The 14,486-nt window shown below is 41.3% G+C and overlaps 13 non-coding genes across 13 annotated transcripts; all 13 read left to right on the forward strand.

Annotated features, from left to right (window-relative positions):
* Window positions 1-5: 5 nt before the first annotated feature.
* Window positions 6-91, forward strand: TRNAR-UCU (transfer RNA arginine (anticodon UCU)). The gene is given in 2 exon segments: window positions 6-42; window positions 56-91. It is a non-coding gene; the product is annotated as a tRNA-Arg (tRNA).
* Window positions 92-178: 87 nt separating this feature from the next.
* On the forward strand, window positions 179-264 carry TRNAR-UCU (transfer RNA arginine (anticodon UCU)). The gene is given in 2 exon segments: window positions 179-215; window positions 229-264. It is a non-coding gene; the product is annotated as a tRNA-Arg (tRNA).
* A 656-nt stretch (window positions 265-920) lies between these two features.
* Window positions 921-1,006, forward strand: TRNAR-UCU (transfer RNA arginine (anticodon UCU)). The gene is given in 2 exon segments: window positions 921-957; window positions 971-1,006. It is a non-coding gene; the product is annotated as a tRNA-Arg (tRNA).
* A 781-nt stretch (window positions 1,007-1,787) lies between these two features.
* On the forward strand, window positions 1,788-1,873 carry TRNAR-UCU (transfer RNA arginine (anticodon UCU)). The gene is given in 2 exon segments: window positions 1,788-1,824; window positions 1,838-1,873. It is a non-coding gene; the product is annotated as a tRNA-Arg (tRNA).
* Window positions 1,874-2,702: 829 nt separating this feature from the next.
* On the forward strand, window positions 2,703-2,788 carry TRNAR-UCU (transfer RNA arginine (anticodon UCU)). Its single transcript is given in 2 exon segments — window positions 2,703-2,739; window positions 2,753-2,788. It is a non-coding gene; the product is annotated as a tRNA-Arg (tRNA).
* An 87-nt stretch (window positions 2,789-2,875) lies between these two features.
* TRNAR-UCU (transfer RNA arginine (anticodon UCU)) lies at window positions 2,876-2,961 on the forward strand. Its single transcript is given in 2 exon segments — window positions 2,876-2,912; window positions 2,926-2,961. It is a non-coding gene; the product is annotated as a tRNA-Arg (tRNA).
* Window positions 2,962-3,048: 87 nt separating this feature from the next.
* TRNAR-UCU (transfer RNA arginine (anticodon UCU)) lies at window positions 3,049-3,134 on the forward strand. The gene is given in 2 exon segments: window positions 3,049-3,085; window positions 3,099-3,134. It is a non-coding gene; the product is annotated as a tRNA-Arg (tRNA).
* Window positions 3,135-10,264: 7,130 nt separating this feature from the next.
* Window positions 10,265-10,350, forward strand: TRNAR-UCU (transfer RNA arginine (anticodon UCU)). Its single transcript is given in 2 exon segments — window positions 10,265-10,301; window positions 10,315-10,350. It is a non-coding gene; the product is annotated as a tRNA-Arg (tRNA).
* An 87-nt stretch (window positions 10,351-10,437) lies between these two features.
* TRNAR-UCU (transfer RNA arginine (anticodon UCU)) lies at window positions 10,438-10,523 on the forward strand. Its single transcript is given in 2 exon segments — window positions 10,438-10,474; window positions 10,488-10,523. It is a non-coding gene; the product is annotated as a tRNA-Arg (tRNA).
* An 829-nt stretch (window positions 10,524-11,352) lies between these two features.
* TRNAR-UCU (transfer RNA arginine (anticodon UCU)) lies at window positions 11,353-11,438 on the forward strand. Its single transcript is given in 2 exon segments — window positions 11,353-11,389; window positions 11,403-11,438. It is a non-coding gene; the product is annotated as a tRNA-Arg (tRNA).
* An 87-nt stretch (window positions 11,439-11,525) lies between these two features.
* Window positions 11,526-11,611, forward strand: TRNAR-UCU (transfer RNA arginine (anticodon UCU)). Its single transcript is given in 2 exon segments — window positions 11,526-11,562; window positions 11,576-11,611. It is a non-coding gene; the product is annotated as a tRNA-Arg (tRNA).
* Window positions 11,612-11,698: 87 nt separating this feature from the next.
* TRNAR-UCU (transfer RNA arginine (anticodon UCU)) lies at window positions 11,699-11,784 on the forward strand. Its single transcript is given in 2 exon segments — window positions 11,699-11,735; window positions 11,749-11,784. It is a non-coding gene; the product is annotated as a tRNA-Arg (tRNA).
* Window positions 11,785-11,871: 87 nt separating this feature from the next.
* On the forward strand, window positions 11,872-11,957 carry TRNAR-UCU (transfer RNA arginine (anticodon UCU)). The gene is given in 2 exon segments: window positions 11,872-11,908; window positions 11,922-11,957. It is a non-coding gene; the product is annotated as a tRNA-Arg (tRNA).
* The last annotated feature ends 2,529 nt before the right edge of the window (window positions 11,958-14,486 follow it).

Raw genomic sequence — 14,486 nt, forward strand, 5'->3', positions numbered from 1 at the left:
GACATGGTTCTGTGGCGCAATGGATAGCGCATTGGACTTCTAGTAGTTTGCAGTTATTCAAAGGTTGTGGGTTCGAATCACACCAGAGTCGATGTTTTGTTTCAAAGGTAAAAATGTACTTACAATGTATATAACAAATGTACTGTATATTAGATAATAGTTTAAGCCAAATAGACATGGCTCTGTGGCGCAATGGATAGTGCATTGGACTTCTAGTAGTTTGTAGTTATTCAAAGGTTGTGGGTTCGAGTCCCACCAGAGTCTATGTTTTGTTTCAAAGGTAAAAATGGACTTACAATGTACATATAAAATTTATAATAGAAACGCATCAACTATATTCACAATCTCTTGATAAGTAATCAACTTAAAAAATCCCTTTAAATGAAAGATAATCAGATTCAAATACATTTTTAGATTCTTTAAATCATTGTCTGGTAATCAAAATGTTTATTTTAGAATTAATATATAATCAAATTCGATGCCAAGTCAAATCAACTAGCTATGCACAAATTGAATGGTATTTTCATTTAAAAATGATAAACAAACTTATTTTTACTTATACTCCACAAATGGGTATCACAAAGGACTTACATATTTGATAAAAACCTGAAATAGGACCAGAATTGAAATCAGCAGGAGGTAGACTTAGACATGACTGTTGCATTTTGGAGAAATGCGGCAATTATCTGACACCTGTTACCACCATATAATTATAGTAGAAAGTAAGAAGAATATCTTAATTGGTAAACAGTCCAATATCTATGTAAATATTTTTTTAAAAATCAGGTTTTTATCTTGATTAGCAATAAACATTTACTCTATCACACATAGTGCAAATGTCCCGACATTTGCTTGCACATCACACAATCAGGATACCAAGTATTAATCAATAAAAAAATGAAAACTAGGTAGACATCAGTGGCTCTGTGGCGCAATGGATAGCGCATTGGACTTCTAGTAGTTTGCAGTTATTCAAAGGTTGTGGGTTCGAGTCCCACCAGAGTCGATATTTTGTTTCAAAGGTAAAAATGTACTTACAATTTATATAACAAATGTACTGTATATTAGACAATAGGTTAAGCTAAATAGACATGGCTCTGTGTCGCAATGGATAGTTCATTGTACTTCTAGTAGTTTGTAAATTCAAAGGTTGTGGGTTCGAGTCCCACCCGAGTCGATGTTTTGTTTCAAAGGTAAAAATGGACTTACTGTACAATGTACATATCAAATTTATAGTAGAAACGCATCAACTATATTCACAATCTCTTGATAAGTAATCAACTTAAAAAATCCTTTAAATGAAAGATAATCAGATTCAAATACATTTTTAGATTCTTTAAATCATTGTCTGGTAATCAAAATGTTTATTTTAGAATTAATATATAATCAAATTCGATGCCAAGTCAAATCAACTAGCTATGCACAGATTGAATGGTATTTTCATTTAAAAATGATAAACAAACTTATTTTTACTTATACTCCACAAATGGGTATCACAAAGGACTTACATATTTGATAAAAACCTGTCGATGTTTTGTTTCAAAGGTAAAAATGTACTTACAATGTATATAACAAATGTACTGAATATTAGACAATAGTTTACATTAAAAATACTGGCTCTGTGGCGCAATGGATAGCGCATTGGACTTCTAGTAGTTTGCAGTTATTCAAAGGTTGTGGGTTCGAGTCCCACAGAGTCGATATTTTGTTTCAAAGGTAAAAATATACTTACAATGCATATAACAAATGTACTGTATATAAGATAATAGATTTGGCTAAATAGACATGGCTCTGTGGCGCAATGGATAGCGCATTGGACTTCTAGTAGTTTGCAGTTATTCAAAGGTTGTGGGTTCGAGTCCCACCCGAGTCGATGTTTTATTTCAAAGGTAAAAATGGACTTACAATGTACATATTAAATTTATAGTAGAAACGCATCAACTATATTCACGATCTCTTTATAAGTAATCAACTTAAAAAATCCCTTTAAATGAAAGATAATCAGATTCAAATAAATTTTTAGATTCTTTAAATCATTCTCTGGTAATCAAAATGTTTATTTTAGAATTAATATATAATCAAATTCGATGCCAAGTCAAATCAACTAGCTATGCACAGATTGAATGGTATTTTCATTTAAAAATGATAAACAAACTTATTTTTACTTATACTCCACAAATGGGTATCACAAAGGACTTACATATTTGATAAAAACCTGAAATAGGACCAGAATTGAAATCAGCAGGAGGTAGACTTAGACATGACTGTTGCATTTTGGAGAAATGCGGCAATTATCTGACACCTGTTACTACCATATAATTATAGTAGAAAGTAAGAAGAATATCTTAATTGGTAAACAGTCCAATATCTATGTAAATATTTTTTTAAGAATCAGGTTTTTATCTTGATTTGCAATAAACATTTACTCTATCACACATAGTGCAAATGTCCCGACATTTGCTTGCACATCACACAATCAGGATACCAAATATTAATCAATAAAAAAATGAAAACTAGGTAGACATCAGTGGCTCTGTTTCGCAATGGATAGAGCATTGGACTTCTAGAAGGTTGTAGTTATACAAAGGTTGTGGGTTCGAGTCCCACCAGAGTCGATGTTTTGTTTCAAAGGTAAAAATGTACTTACAATGTATATAACAAATGTACTGTATATTAGACAATAGTTTATGTGAAAAATACATGGCTCTGTGGCGCAATGGATAGCGCATTGGACTTCTAGTAGTTATCAGTTATTCAAAGGTTGTGGGTTCGAGTCCCACCAGAGACGATGTTTTGTTTCAAAGGTAAAAATGTACTTACAATGTATATAACAAATGTACTGTATATTAGACAATAGTTTATGTGAAAAATACATGGCTCTGTGGCGCAATGGATAGCGCATTGGACTTCTAGTAGTTATCAGTTATTCAAAGGTTGTGGGTTCGAGTCCCACCAGAGACGATGTTTTGTTTCAAAGGTAAAAATGTACTTACAATGTATATAACAAATGTACTGTATATTAGACAATAGTTTACATGAAAAATACATGACACTGTGGCGCAATGGATAGCGCATTGGACTTCTAGTAGTTTGCAGTTATTCAAAGGTTGTGGGTTCGAGTCCCACCAGAGTCGATGTTTTGTTTCAAAGGTAAAAATTTACTTACAATGTATATAACAAATGTACTGTATATTAGATAATAGTTTAAGCTAAATAGACATGGCTCTGTGGCGCAATGGATAGCTTATTGGACTTCTAGTAGTTTTACAAAAAGGGAAAAGGGAAGTGGAATGGGGAACGCACCAGTCTCGATGAGCACTATGTTATTTTGCTTATTATTTGTGGTCTAATTGTTGTATTTTGGGACTACTGACTACATGAGTACCATCTCACAATGGGTCACCTACGCCCTTCAGATATATCCTTGGGTTTAATGTGACAGTCAGTGGTGCACCCCGAGTTTTAGAATAGGTCAAATATGACTATTAGTTCAAGAGAGAACAAAAGAAAGAAAGAAAACTCTATTTGGGGGCACCCTTGTGTCCCAAAATATCGTGTGTGCTATGACTATTTATTAATATTTAACTTTTATTTTGATCTTCATTAAAATTATGGACCACCTCTTACTGTTTTGTTACACACCGCGAAATTATAAGTGATTTAAACTATCGGTACTCTTTACCTAGAAGGGCGCCCGTCGTGGTGATCGCGGGTACATTTATGTCTGGCCGCGACGCGACCGACGCGATGCCCGCGATTTCCCATTGAAACCCATGTTAAACATGGAAATCGCGTCGGTCGCGTCGCGGCCGTCCATAAATGTACCCGCGATGCCCGCGACGCGATGCACCCGATTTCCCATAGGAATCAATGTTAAATGGCCCGACCAACGCGATTTTACTGTTAAATGCCTCAATGGACCCGATTTGGCCATAGGAATCAATGTTAAATGGGCTACAGAGCCCAAATAGGCACAATTAACCCTTAAATGTCCCCCCAAATTTTTAACGCCACCCCACGATCCACGCCAACCCGAAGCGTGGCGAGCGCAGCGAGCCCGCGAGGGGCGGCGGTACGCGTCCTCCGACCTTTTCATGCCCTACTATCCACGTCGGCGTGGAGTTGAGAATAGAATAGTGTGGCGAGCGCAGCAAGCCACCGAGTCCGAAGCGTGGCGAGCGCAACGAGCCCCGCGAGGGGACGCGGATACCTTCACAGTTATACGCGTCCCCTCGCGGGCTTCACAGGTGTCCGTGGCGACGCGGACACCTGTGAAGCCCGCGAGGGGACGCGTTTACCTGTGAAGGTATCCGCGTCCCCTCGCGGGGCTTGCTGCGCTCGCCACGCTTCGGGCTCGGTGGCTCGCTGCGCTCGCCACACTATTCTATTCTCAACTCCACGCCGACATGGATAGTAGGGCATGAAAAGGTCGGAGGACGCGTACCGCCGCCCCTCGCGGGCTCGCTGCGCTCGCCACGCTTCGGGTTGGCGTGGATCGTGGGGTGGCGTTAAAAATTTGGGGGGACATTTAAGGGTTAATTGTGCCTATTTGGGCTCTGTAGCCCATTTAACATTGATTTCTATGGCCAAATCGCGGGCATTGAGGCATTTTACATGAAAATTGCGCTCAATCAGCCTTTTTAACATTGTTCCCTATGGGAAAATCGCGGTCATCGCGGGTAGCAGATTTTTATGTACCCGCGATTTACCCGCGATGCCCGCGATGACCGCGATTTTTACCCCCGACGCCCGCGATTCCAATCGCTGGCGCCCTTCTAGGTAAAGAGTACCAAACTATCCATATCTTGCATATTCGAATACAGTCGTTTGACAATTCTCATTATAGAAAATTACGGATCCGAGATTCACTATGCATGAAAAAGAATCTCGGAACTTGATCTCTTTAAGAGATATCTATGAACAAAATTTGTAGAGAGTTTCTATGAGAGAAAGTGTGATAAAAATGACCGTCATATATCCAGCCACTTTTTACCCAATAGCTCGGGTTGGTTGTGTGGTCAAATCATTGGTCATCACCTTCACACACTCTCATTAAGTGTAAATCTTATTTCTCCACATAAAAGTTTCTTAGCAAAAGATGGAATAATAGATAGTCAGCCCTTTTGGACCTTTTTTACTTCTGCTGTTCACCCTTCATGCCATTCGAGGTAGAGGAAGGGGAATGAGAGAGTGTATTGTCCCAGGGTTATGACTTAGGTAGATGAGATAGCCAACTATCTTACCACTGTGGTTATCCCTGGCACCCCTGTTGCCACATTAGGCATTGCAAGGTATCACCATTGGGTCACAGTTGGTTATTTAGTTCGCTATGAATTGTTGACATATAGGAGAAAGGGAGGGCCTTTCACTACACAGATAGCAGTGGTCACCCCTGTCAGCGGAACTCCACCTCTGCTTTTCTCCCTCTTGTCATAAACAGTGGAGGGAAAATGAGAGAGTGGGGTCCACCCGGGTTTTGACCTATGGATAGTCAGATGACCGATTCCAGTGCCTGCAATTCTTGCAAGGTGCTCCTGGTACTATATTAGCATTGCAGGATACATTTCTTGCTGAAGGTCGGCTCTCATATCGGTCATGAAAGGAGAAAAAGGAATTCAATATAGTTTTAGAGCATATAAGGAATGTAAATATCCACTCTATACTTTTTTATTATCCTTTTCTCTATTTTACATTTATACAATAATCTCTCTATCCGTGATACCTCTAAACCTATCTGCTATTCAATTATGAAAAAATCAACAGCTCTCAAATACCAATTTTGTTCCTACTCCTTTATAGGTATGATGGAATTTAGCTAGGATGTAAGTTTTCACTGACAATGCTTGAGAATTTTTACCCCCACATGCTTGTCACAAAATAATCTCAAAAGTAGGAAATTATCCACATTGACTCAATTCCAAACAGTGTTACTTATTACCAGCATCAATTTAATTCCAAACAATATCAATTAATTTCTGCTCAAAAAATCAAATAATATCGGTATTGATTTCAAACAGTATTAAATGAGTGAAAGTTCACCTGTATTCTTTTAATTCAAAACCATGTTAATTGATTCTCTGAATAAAGGATTTTTACCAGTGTTCATTTGATACAAGATAATTTCAATTAATTATACAATTACCAGCATTAATTTGCTTCTAATCGATTTTCTGAAAAAAAGAGATTTTTACCAGTATTCATTTGATACAAGATAGTTTCAATTGATTATTGATTAAACAATTAACAGCATTAATTTGCTTCCAGACCATATTAATTAATTGGCTTCCCCAAAGGAATAATTTTTCTCAGAATCAGAATCAGAATCAACTTTATTGGCCAGGTGTGCTTGCGCACACTCGGAATTTGTTTTGGATATATAGTGCAGCATCAAGCAGGGATGAGGGGGGAGGGGGGGGGGCATTACATAGGTTACATTTACACAATTAGCAGGGACAGTACAGAATCACACAGAGAATATATACCCGCCAAGCTGCACAGCGCCTAGGCAGCCATCAGCGGCGCCACTGGTCGCTGCAGCAGCCAGGTAGGTGACAGTATAAGCAGGGACAGTACAGTATCACGCAGAGAACATATACCCACCAGGCTGCACAGCGCCTAGGCAGCCATCAGCGGCGCCACTGGTCGCTGCAGCAGCCAGGTAGGTGACAGTATAAGCAGGGACAGTAACAGTGTCACACAGAGAACATATACCCACCAGGCTGCACAGCGCCTAGGCAGCCATCAGCGGCGCCACTGGTCGCTGCGGCAGCCAGGTAGGTGACAATATAAGCAGGGACAGTACAGTATCACGCAGAGAACATATACCCGCCAAGCTGCACAGCGCCTAGGCAGCCATCAGCGGCGCCACTGGTCACTGCAGCAGCCAGGTAGGTGACAAAATAGGCAGGGACAGTACAGTATTCCACAGAACATATACCCGCCAAGCTGCGCAGCGCCTAGGCAGCCATCAGCGGCGCCACTGGTCGCTGCGGCAGCCAGGTAGGTGACAATATAAGCAGGGACAGTACAGTATCACACAGAGAACATATACCCGCCAAGCTGCGCAGCGCCTAGGCACCGCACAGCCAGGTAGGTGACAATATAAGCAGGGACATTACAGTATCGCACAGAACATAACCCGCCAAGCTGCACAGCGCCTAGGCAGCCATCAGCGGCGCCACTGGTCGCTACAGCAGCCGGGTGGTAACACTATGAGCAAGATACACAGTACATTATCACACAGGGGAACACAGGGGACACAGGGGGTTACATATGCTGAGTGCAAAAATCCTAGGCAGCCTTTTGCGGCGCCAGCTTCCTGTAGGAGAACCAGGACCAGCGTGGAGAGCCAGCAGGGGGGGGGGGGAGGGGGAGAAAGAGTCACCGAGGCCTGATGGAGTCAGTGGGGCCTACGAGGCCTGATGGAGTCAGTGGGGCCTAGGGCTGGAGTTGGGCCCTCCCTGGCTTGAGCACCGTGGTCCAGTCATACCACCACCCTGTTGGGGTGGGGGGGGGGGGGCGACGCCGGAGGTATAAAAGTTCTTACTGAAGCTTCTGGTGCTGGGGATCAGCAGCTGGGGCCTGCGGCCTGGTCACTTGGGCCTGCGATCCGATGAGGGGGGGGGGCCGCAGCTGTCTTCAAGATCATGCCGCCTGGTCCTCCCTCCTGAGCCTTGAGCCCTGAGCCGCCGGTGTCTTCCCGGGGACCAGCTCCGTGCCGCGGGTGTCTTGGCGGCGGCCGTGTACAGTGCCGCATTAGCTTGCGGCGAAGTGCTGCTGTGTGTTCGTCATGCAGGGCCATGGCGGTGAGCTCGTCCCGGCCGGGAGGGTGGACACCGTGGATCGTGCCGTCGGAAGCCGTGGATCGTGCCGTCGGAAGCCGGTGGCTGCCGCCTGGTCCACCTTCCGTCACCCCCTCCTTCCTCCCCCGTCTGCATCTCCTCGCTGCTCTGGGCTGCTCCGGGGGCCGGGGATGTAAGCTCCGGTGGATGGGAGCTCGCGTGTGTGCGACCATCCCCGACCCCGACCGGAAGTACATATCTCCTACCAAACAAAGCCTTATGCCTGTCTAGTGTTCCAGGCGTAGTTCACAAGACAATCTGCAGAAGAGTGTTTCCTTTTTTAAGCTACATGCAGTTTCTAAATTACTGATTACCACACAGAGGATGATACATTTGCGTGGTATACAAACAGTTGCAAAAAACCCTTACAATGTTTCTCTGTTAGAAGGTCATGTAGCTATCAAATACCTTTAAGTGATACATTCCCCAGTTTTAGGGGGATCCCGCCCGACTGTGAGGTAATCTATCCTTTGGGCAAGTGTCCTGGACAGAACCTCATGCGCCCGCACATTCAGTAACAATTTTGTGCGTGACTGCAGGATGTCCCAGGTTAGCGCTGCCGCTCACCCCTGTGGGCAGATGTCTCTATCCCCTGCTCTAGGCAGCGGTAGGCAGATATCCTGGACAAAACCTCTTGTGCCAGCACGTTCAATAACTGATTTGTGCGTGACCGCAAGGTGTCCCGGTTGGCGCTGCCGCTCATCCCTGTGGGCAGGTGTCTCAATCCCCGGCTCTTAGCAGCGGGCCGCCAGTGTTTTACTCGCAGTGACGCGAGGTCCTCCTGGCGTCCCCCTGTTACCTCTCCCGCCGGCAGGATCAGTCTCTTCCGCAATGTCTCACTGCTACGTCCTATTCTGTGGGGAGCTTCTCTGGACTGGTTTGAATTGCGGTCACGTGAGTGCACCACGTGATCCGCCGCTCTCTGACGTACGTTTCGCCTCAGCTTTCTCAAAGTTGATTGTGTGTGTCCTGTGTAGTCCCCCTGACTGCCCTTTTATCGGCGCTTATATCCAATCAGCGAGCTGGCTACATCTAATTAGTGCAGATTCTACTTTTCACACTATTTGCATGATTCCTATTATTCCTCCAATTCCCTCAGAATAGTAGCGTTATTAATATTTGGAAATTAGCATTTTTAATTAATTGCCTTTGATTGAATATGGAAATTAGTAGAAATAAATGTGTTTAAAGAGGATTTTTAGGAGAGTAATTCTCCTAATTGCCCCCTAAGGATAATTTCTTATGTACATATCTTGTGGGAAGGGGTTACTAGCGATAGCTCTACCATTTGCTGCGTATGCATCATTTGATACATGTACCTCCACGTCATTCTTAATTTTTAATTGATTTACATTGGTATTGTTTTTTGATTCATTGATTTTTTTTTAATTAATATTATTATAATGATGTTAAACCACGTGATTAATTGTGCTAATATTGTGAACTTCCTTCCTAGTGATAATAAGTGTTTAAAAATATTTAGATGAATGTAAGATTTATATAATTATTGTTTCAACAATCATATAAAATTATATAGAATAGGTGAAAAATAATAAAAATTGTTAGTAGAAGATATTCGTGTAATTAAATACATAAATTGTGTCTCCATTTCCTATATAAGTATGTGTACATCGGACCTATGCACACACACATATATGTGTGATTACCTGCTCCTTATAATGTGCAAAAGAGCATATATGTATATATATTCCAAAAAATTGACAAAAAATATCGTGAAAAACCTGTGTGTAGAAATCCAAAAAACGTGAACTTGTGAAAACTTAAACTCTGTGGGAGCTGCTTAATTCTATTTGTGTGTTTATTTATGCTAAGTTGACATGTGTTATAATGTCTACTATAAAAACCAATGTTCCTCCAGAAAAGGGATTTACTATGTTCTTTATATTTATCTCAATTATGATGTTTTAATTGAGGAAGGCACCATAATTTATATATTCATTTAATCCATGTGGATTCATGGCATTTAGGCAGAAGGTCCATTCACTTTCCTTCTTTAGAAGGGCATTCGTCAGGTCACCACCTCTAATTCCTAAAGTGATCTTCTCAAGTCCACATACTTTTAATTCCTGCCATCTGCTGTTATGGTACTTATGGAAGTGACGTGCCACTGACGTCAGTTTCTTCATCCTTCCCAGATCTGATGTTGCGTTGCGTATTGTTCCTACATGCTCCAAAACACGTTGCTTCAATTGTCGTGTGGTCATGCCCACATATCTTTTTTGGCATTTGCATGTAAGGCAATATACTACCCCTTTCGTATTGCAGTTAAAGAATCCTTGGATCTTGCGTGTTTTTCCAAAGCGATCTTCTAGTTGATGTTTTGTTTCAAAGGTAAAAATTTACTTACATTGTATATAACAAATGTACTGTATATTAGACCATAGTTTACATGAAAAATACATGGCTCTGTGGCGCAATGGATAGCGCATTGGACTTCTAGAAGGTTGTAGTTATTCAAAGGTTGTGGGTTCGAGTCCCACCAGGATCGATGTTTTGTTTCAAAGGTAAAAATGTACTTACAATGTATATAACAAATGTACTGTATATTAGACAATAGTTTACATGAAAAATACATGGCTCTGTGGCGCAATGGATAGCGCATTGGACTTCTAGTAGTTTGCAGTTATTCAAAGGTTGTGGGTTCGAGTCCCACCAGAGTCGATGTTTTGTTTCAAAGGTAAAAATGGACTTACAATGTACATATAAAATTTATAGTAGAAACGCATCAACTATATTCACAATCTCTTGATAAGTAATCAACTTAAAAAATCCCTTTAAATGAAAGATAATCAGATTCAAATACATTTTTAGATTCTTTAAATCATTCTCTGGTAATCAAAATGTTTATTTTAGAATTAATATATAATCAAATTCGATGCCAAGTCAAATCAACTAGCTATGCACAGATTGAATGGTATTTTCATTTAAAAATGATAAACAAACTTATTTTTACTTATACTCCACAAATGGGTATCACAAAGGACTTACATATTTGATAAAAACCTGAAATAGGACCAGAATTGAAATCAGCAGGAGGTAGACTTAGACATGACTGTTGCATTTTGGAGAAATGCAGCAATTATCTGACACCTGTTACCACCATATAATTATAGTAGAAAGTAAGAAGAATATCTTAATTGGTAAACAGTCCAATATCTATGTAAATATTTTTTTAAAAATCAGGTTTTTATCTTGATTTGCAATAAACATTTACTCTATCACACATAGTGCAAATGTCCCGACATTTGCTTGCACATCACACAATCAGGATACCAAATATTAATCAATAAAAAAATGAAAACTAGGTAGACATCAGTGGCTCTGTTTCGCAATGGATAGGGCATTGGACTTCTAGAAGGTTGTAGTTATTCAAAAGTTGTGGGTTCGAGTCCCACCAGAGTCGATGTTTCGTTTCAAAGGTAAAAATGTACTTACAATGTATATAACAAATGTACTGTATATTAGACAATAGTTTACGTGAAAAATACATGGCTCTGTGGCGCAATGGATAGCGCATTGGACTTCTAGTAGTTTGCAGTTATTCAAAGGTTGTGGGTTCCAGTCCCACCAGAGTCGATGTTTTGTTTCAAAGGTAAAAATGTACTTACAATGTATATAACAGATGTACTGTATATTAGACAATAGTTTATGTGAAAAATACATGGCTCTGTGGCGCAATGGATAGCGCATTGGACTTCTAGTAGTTTGCAGTTATTCAAAGGTTGTGGGTTCGAGTCCCACCAGAGTCAATGTTTTGTTTCAAAGGTAAAAATGTACTTACAATGTATATAACAAATGTACTGTATATTAGATAATAGTTTAAGCCAAATAGACATGGCTCTGTGGTGCAATGGATAGTGCATTGGACTTCTAGTAGTTTGTAGTTATTCAAAGGTTGTGGGTTCGAGTCCCACCAGAGTCGATGTTTTGTTTCAAAGGTAAAAATGTACTTACAATGTATATAACAAATGTACTGTATATTAGACAATAGTATACGCGAAAAATACATGGCTCTGTGGCGCAATGGATAGCGCATTGGACTTCTAGTAGTTTGCAGTTATTCAAAGGTTGTGGGTTCGAGTCCCACCAGAGTCGATGTTTTGTTTCAAAGGTAAAAATGTACTTACAATGTATATTACAAATGTACTGTATGTTAGATAATAGTTTTAGCTAAATAGACATGGCTCTTTGGCGCAATGGATAGTGCATTGGACTTGTAGTAGTTTGTAGTTTTTCAAAGGTTGTGGGTTTTTGAGTCCCACCAGAGTCTATGTTTTGTTTCAAAGGTAAAAATGGACTTACATTGTACATATAAAATTTATAGTAGAAACGCATCAACTATATTCACAATCTCTTGATAAGTAATCAACTTAGAAAATCCCTTTAAATGAAAGGGTACTTGTGAGTTATCTGGGCGTCCGATTTTTTGATTGTATGCCTTAAGTTAAGGCATACAATCAGATGCGATGCGATACGATATCGCATCGCATCGCATCGCATGCGACCATCGGATGCGATGACCCGATTTTTCCATAGGAATCAATGTTAAAATGGACTGAGTCCATTTTAACATGGAATTCAATGGGAAAAAGGGGTCCTTTTCATACCCCTACTATCCAAGTGGGCATGGAGTTGGATATAAACCTGTGGCGAGCCCGAAGCGTGGCGAGCGAAGCGAGCCCCGCGAGGGGACGGTATTCCGTGTCCCCTCGCGGGGCTCGCTACGCTCGCCACGCTTCGGGCTCGGTGGCTCGCTACGCTCGCCACAGGTTTATATCCAACTCCATGCCCACTTGGATAGTAGGGGTATGAAAAGGACCCCTTTTTCCCAATGTAATTCCATGTTAAAATGGACTCAGTCCATTTTAACATTGATTCCTATGGAAAAATCGGGTCATCGCATCGCATCGCATCCGATGGTCGCATGCGATGCGATGCGATGTCCCGATCCGACCCGATTTAAAAATCGGACGCCCGGATAACTCACAAGTACCAATGAAAGATAATCAGATTCAAATACATTTTTAGATTCTTTAAATCATTGTCTGGTAATCAAAATGTTTATTTTAGAATTGATATAATCAAATTCGATGCCAAATCAAATCAAGTAGCTATGCACAGATTGAATGGTATTTTCATTTAAAAATGATAAACAAACTTATTTTTACTTATACTCCACAAATGGGTATCACAAAGGACTTACATATTTGATAAAAACCTGAAATAGGACCAGAATTGAAATCAGCAGGAGGTAGACTTAGACATGACTGTTGCATTTTGGAGAAATGCGGCAATTATCTGACACCTGTTACCACCATATAATTATAGTAGAAAGTAAGAAGAATATCTTAATTGGTAAACAGTCCAATATCTATGTAAATATTTTTTTAAAAATCAAACATTTTTTAAAAATGTTTCATGGCCCCCCACCACCGTTAACGCCACCCCGCTATTGACGCCAACCCGAAGCGTGGCGAGCGCAGCGAGCCCGCGAGGGGCGGCGGTACGCGTCCTCCGACCTTTTCATGCCCTACTATCCACTAGGGCGTGGAGTGAGAATAGAATAGTGTGGCGAGCGCAGCGAGCCACCGAGCCCGAAGCGTGGCGAGCGCAGCGAGCCCCGCGAGGGGACGCGGACACCTGTGAAGCCCGCAAGGGCACGCGGATACCTGTGAAGGTGTCCGCGTCCCCTCGCGGGGCTCGCTGCGCTCGCCACGCTTCGGGCTCGGTGGCTCGCTGCGCTCGCCACACTATTCTATTCTCACTCCACGCCCTAGTGGATAGTAGGGCATGAAAAGGTCGGAGGACGCGTATCGCCGCCCCTCGCAGGCTCGCTATGCTCGCCACGCTTCGGGTTGGCGTCAATAGCGGGGTGGCGTTAACGGTGGTGGGGGGCCATGAAACATTTTTTTTAAAAACATATTGGCCAATTTCACATTGTAATTTTATTTTAACATTGCTGTCTATGGGAAATCGGGTCCATCGCGTCTTTTAACATTACTGTCTATGGGAAATCGTGTCGGAAATCGGGTCCATCGTGTCTTTTAACATTGTATTCACTAGGAATAATCAGGCGCTTGACAATGAGCTGTCTCTACAATTTAAGCAGCTGCTTAGATGTGAGGGTAGTCACTCCTCACTTTAAAGAAACAAGAGAAGGAACTTGCACCAGGCAAGTTTAAGCAGCGCTTATGGCAATGAATAAGACACAATGGTATAAAGATACAAATTTTACTAAAAAAGTATACACAATATTACATAGTATATGACAATAAAAAAACACAGTAAGGATTAAGGTAGGTAATAAAAGTAAACTGGAATTAACGAGTTTTAAAAAGGTGAATGTCCCCGCCTCAATGAACAATACTGAAAGAGGTAAGTATTTTTCCTTGTTTTTAGAAAAATGGGTAAGTGCACATTACCAATAGAAGATTTCTGGATCCTTTCAAATAAAGATGTAAAGCTGGAAGTCCTCACAATGTATGCGGTGATTTGATGTATTGCCGCTGGAGGTATAAAGGGTCGCTCGGTATGTTCCAGTCCTCTTTTTTGGGGGTGTGAGAACTGATGTAGATGGTCTCAAACACCGGAGGATATTCTGCAATGATGCGCCCAGATGGAGGT

The sequence above is a fragment of the Crinia signifera genome, chromosome 3 (genome assembly GCF_055691185.1).
Source record: "Crinia signifera chromosome 3, ASM5569118v1, whole genome shotgun sequence".
Taxonomy (NCBI): Eukaryota; Metazoa; Chordata; class Amphibia; order Anura; family Myobatrachidae; genus Crinia; species Crinia signifera.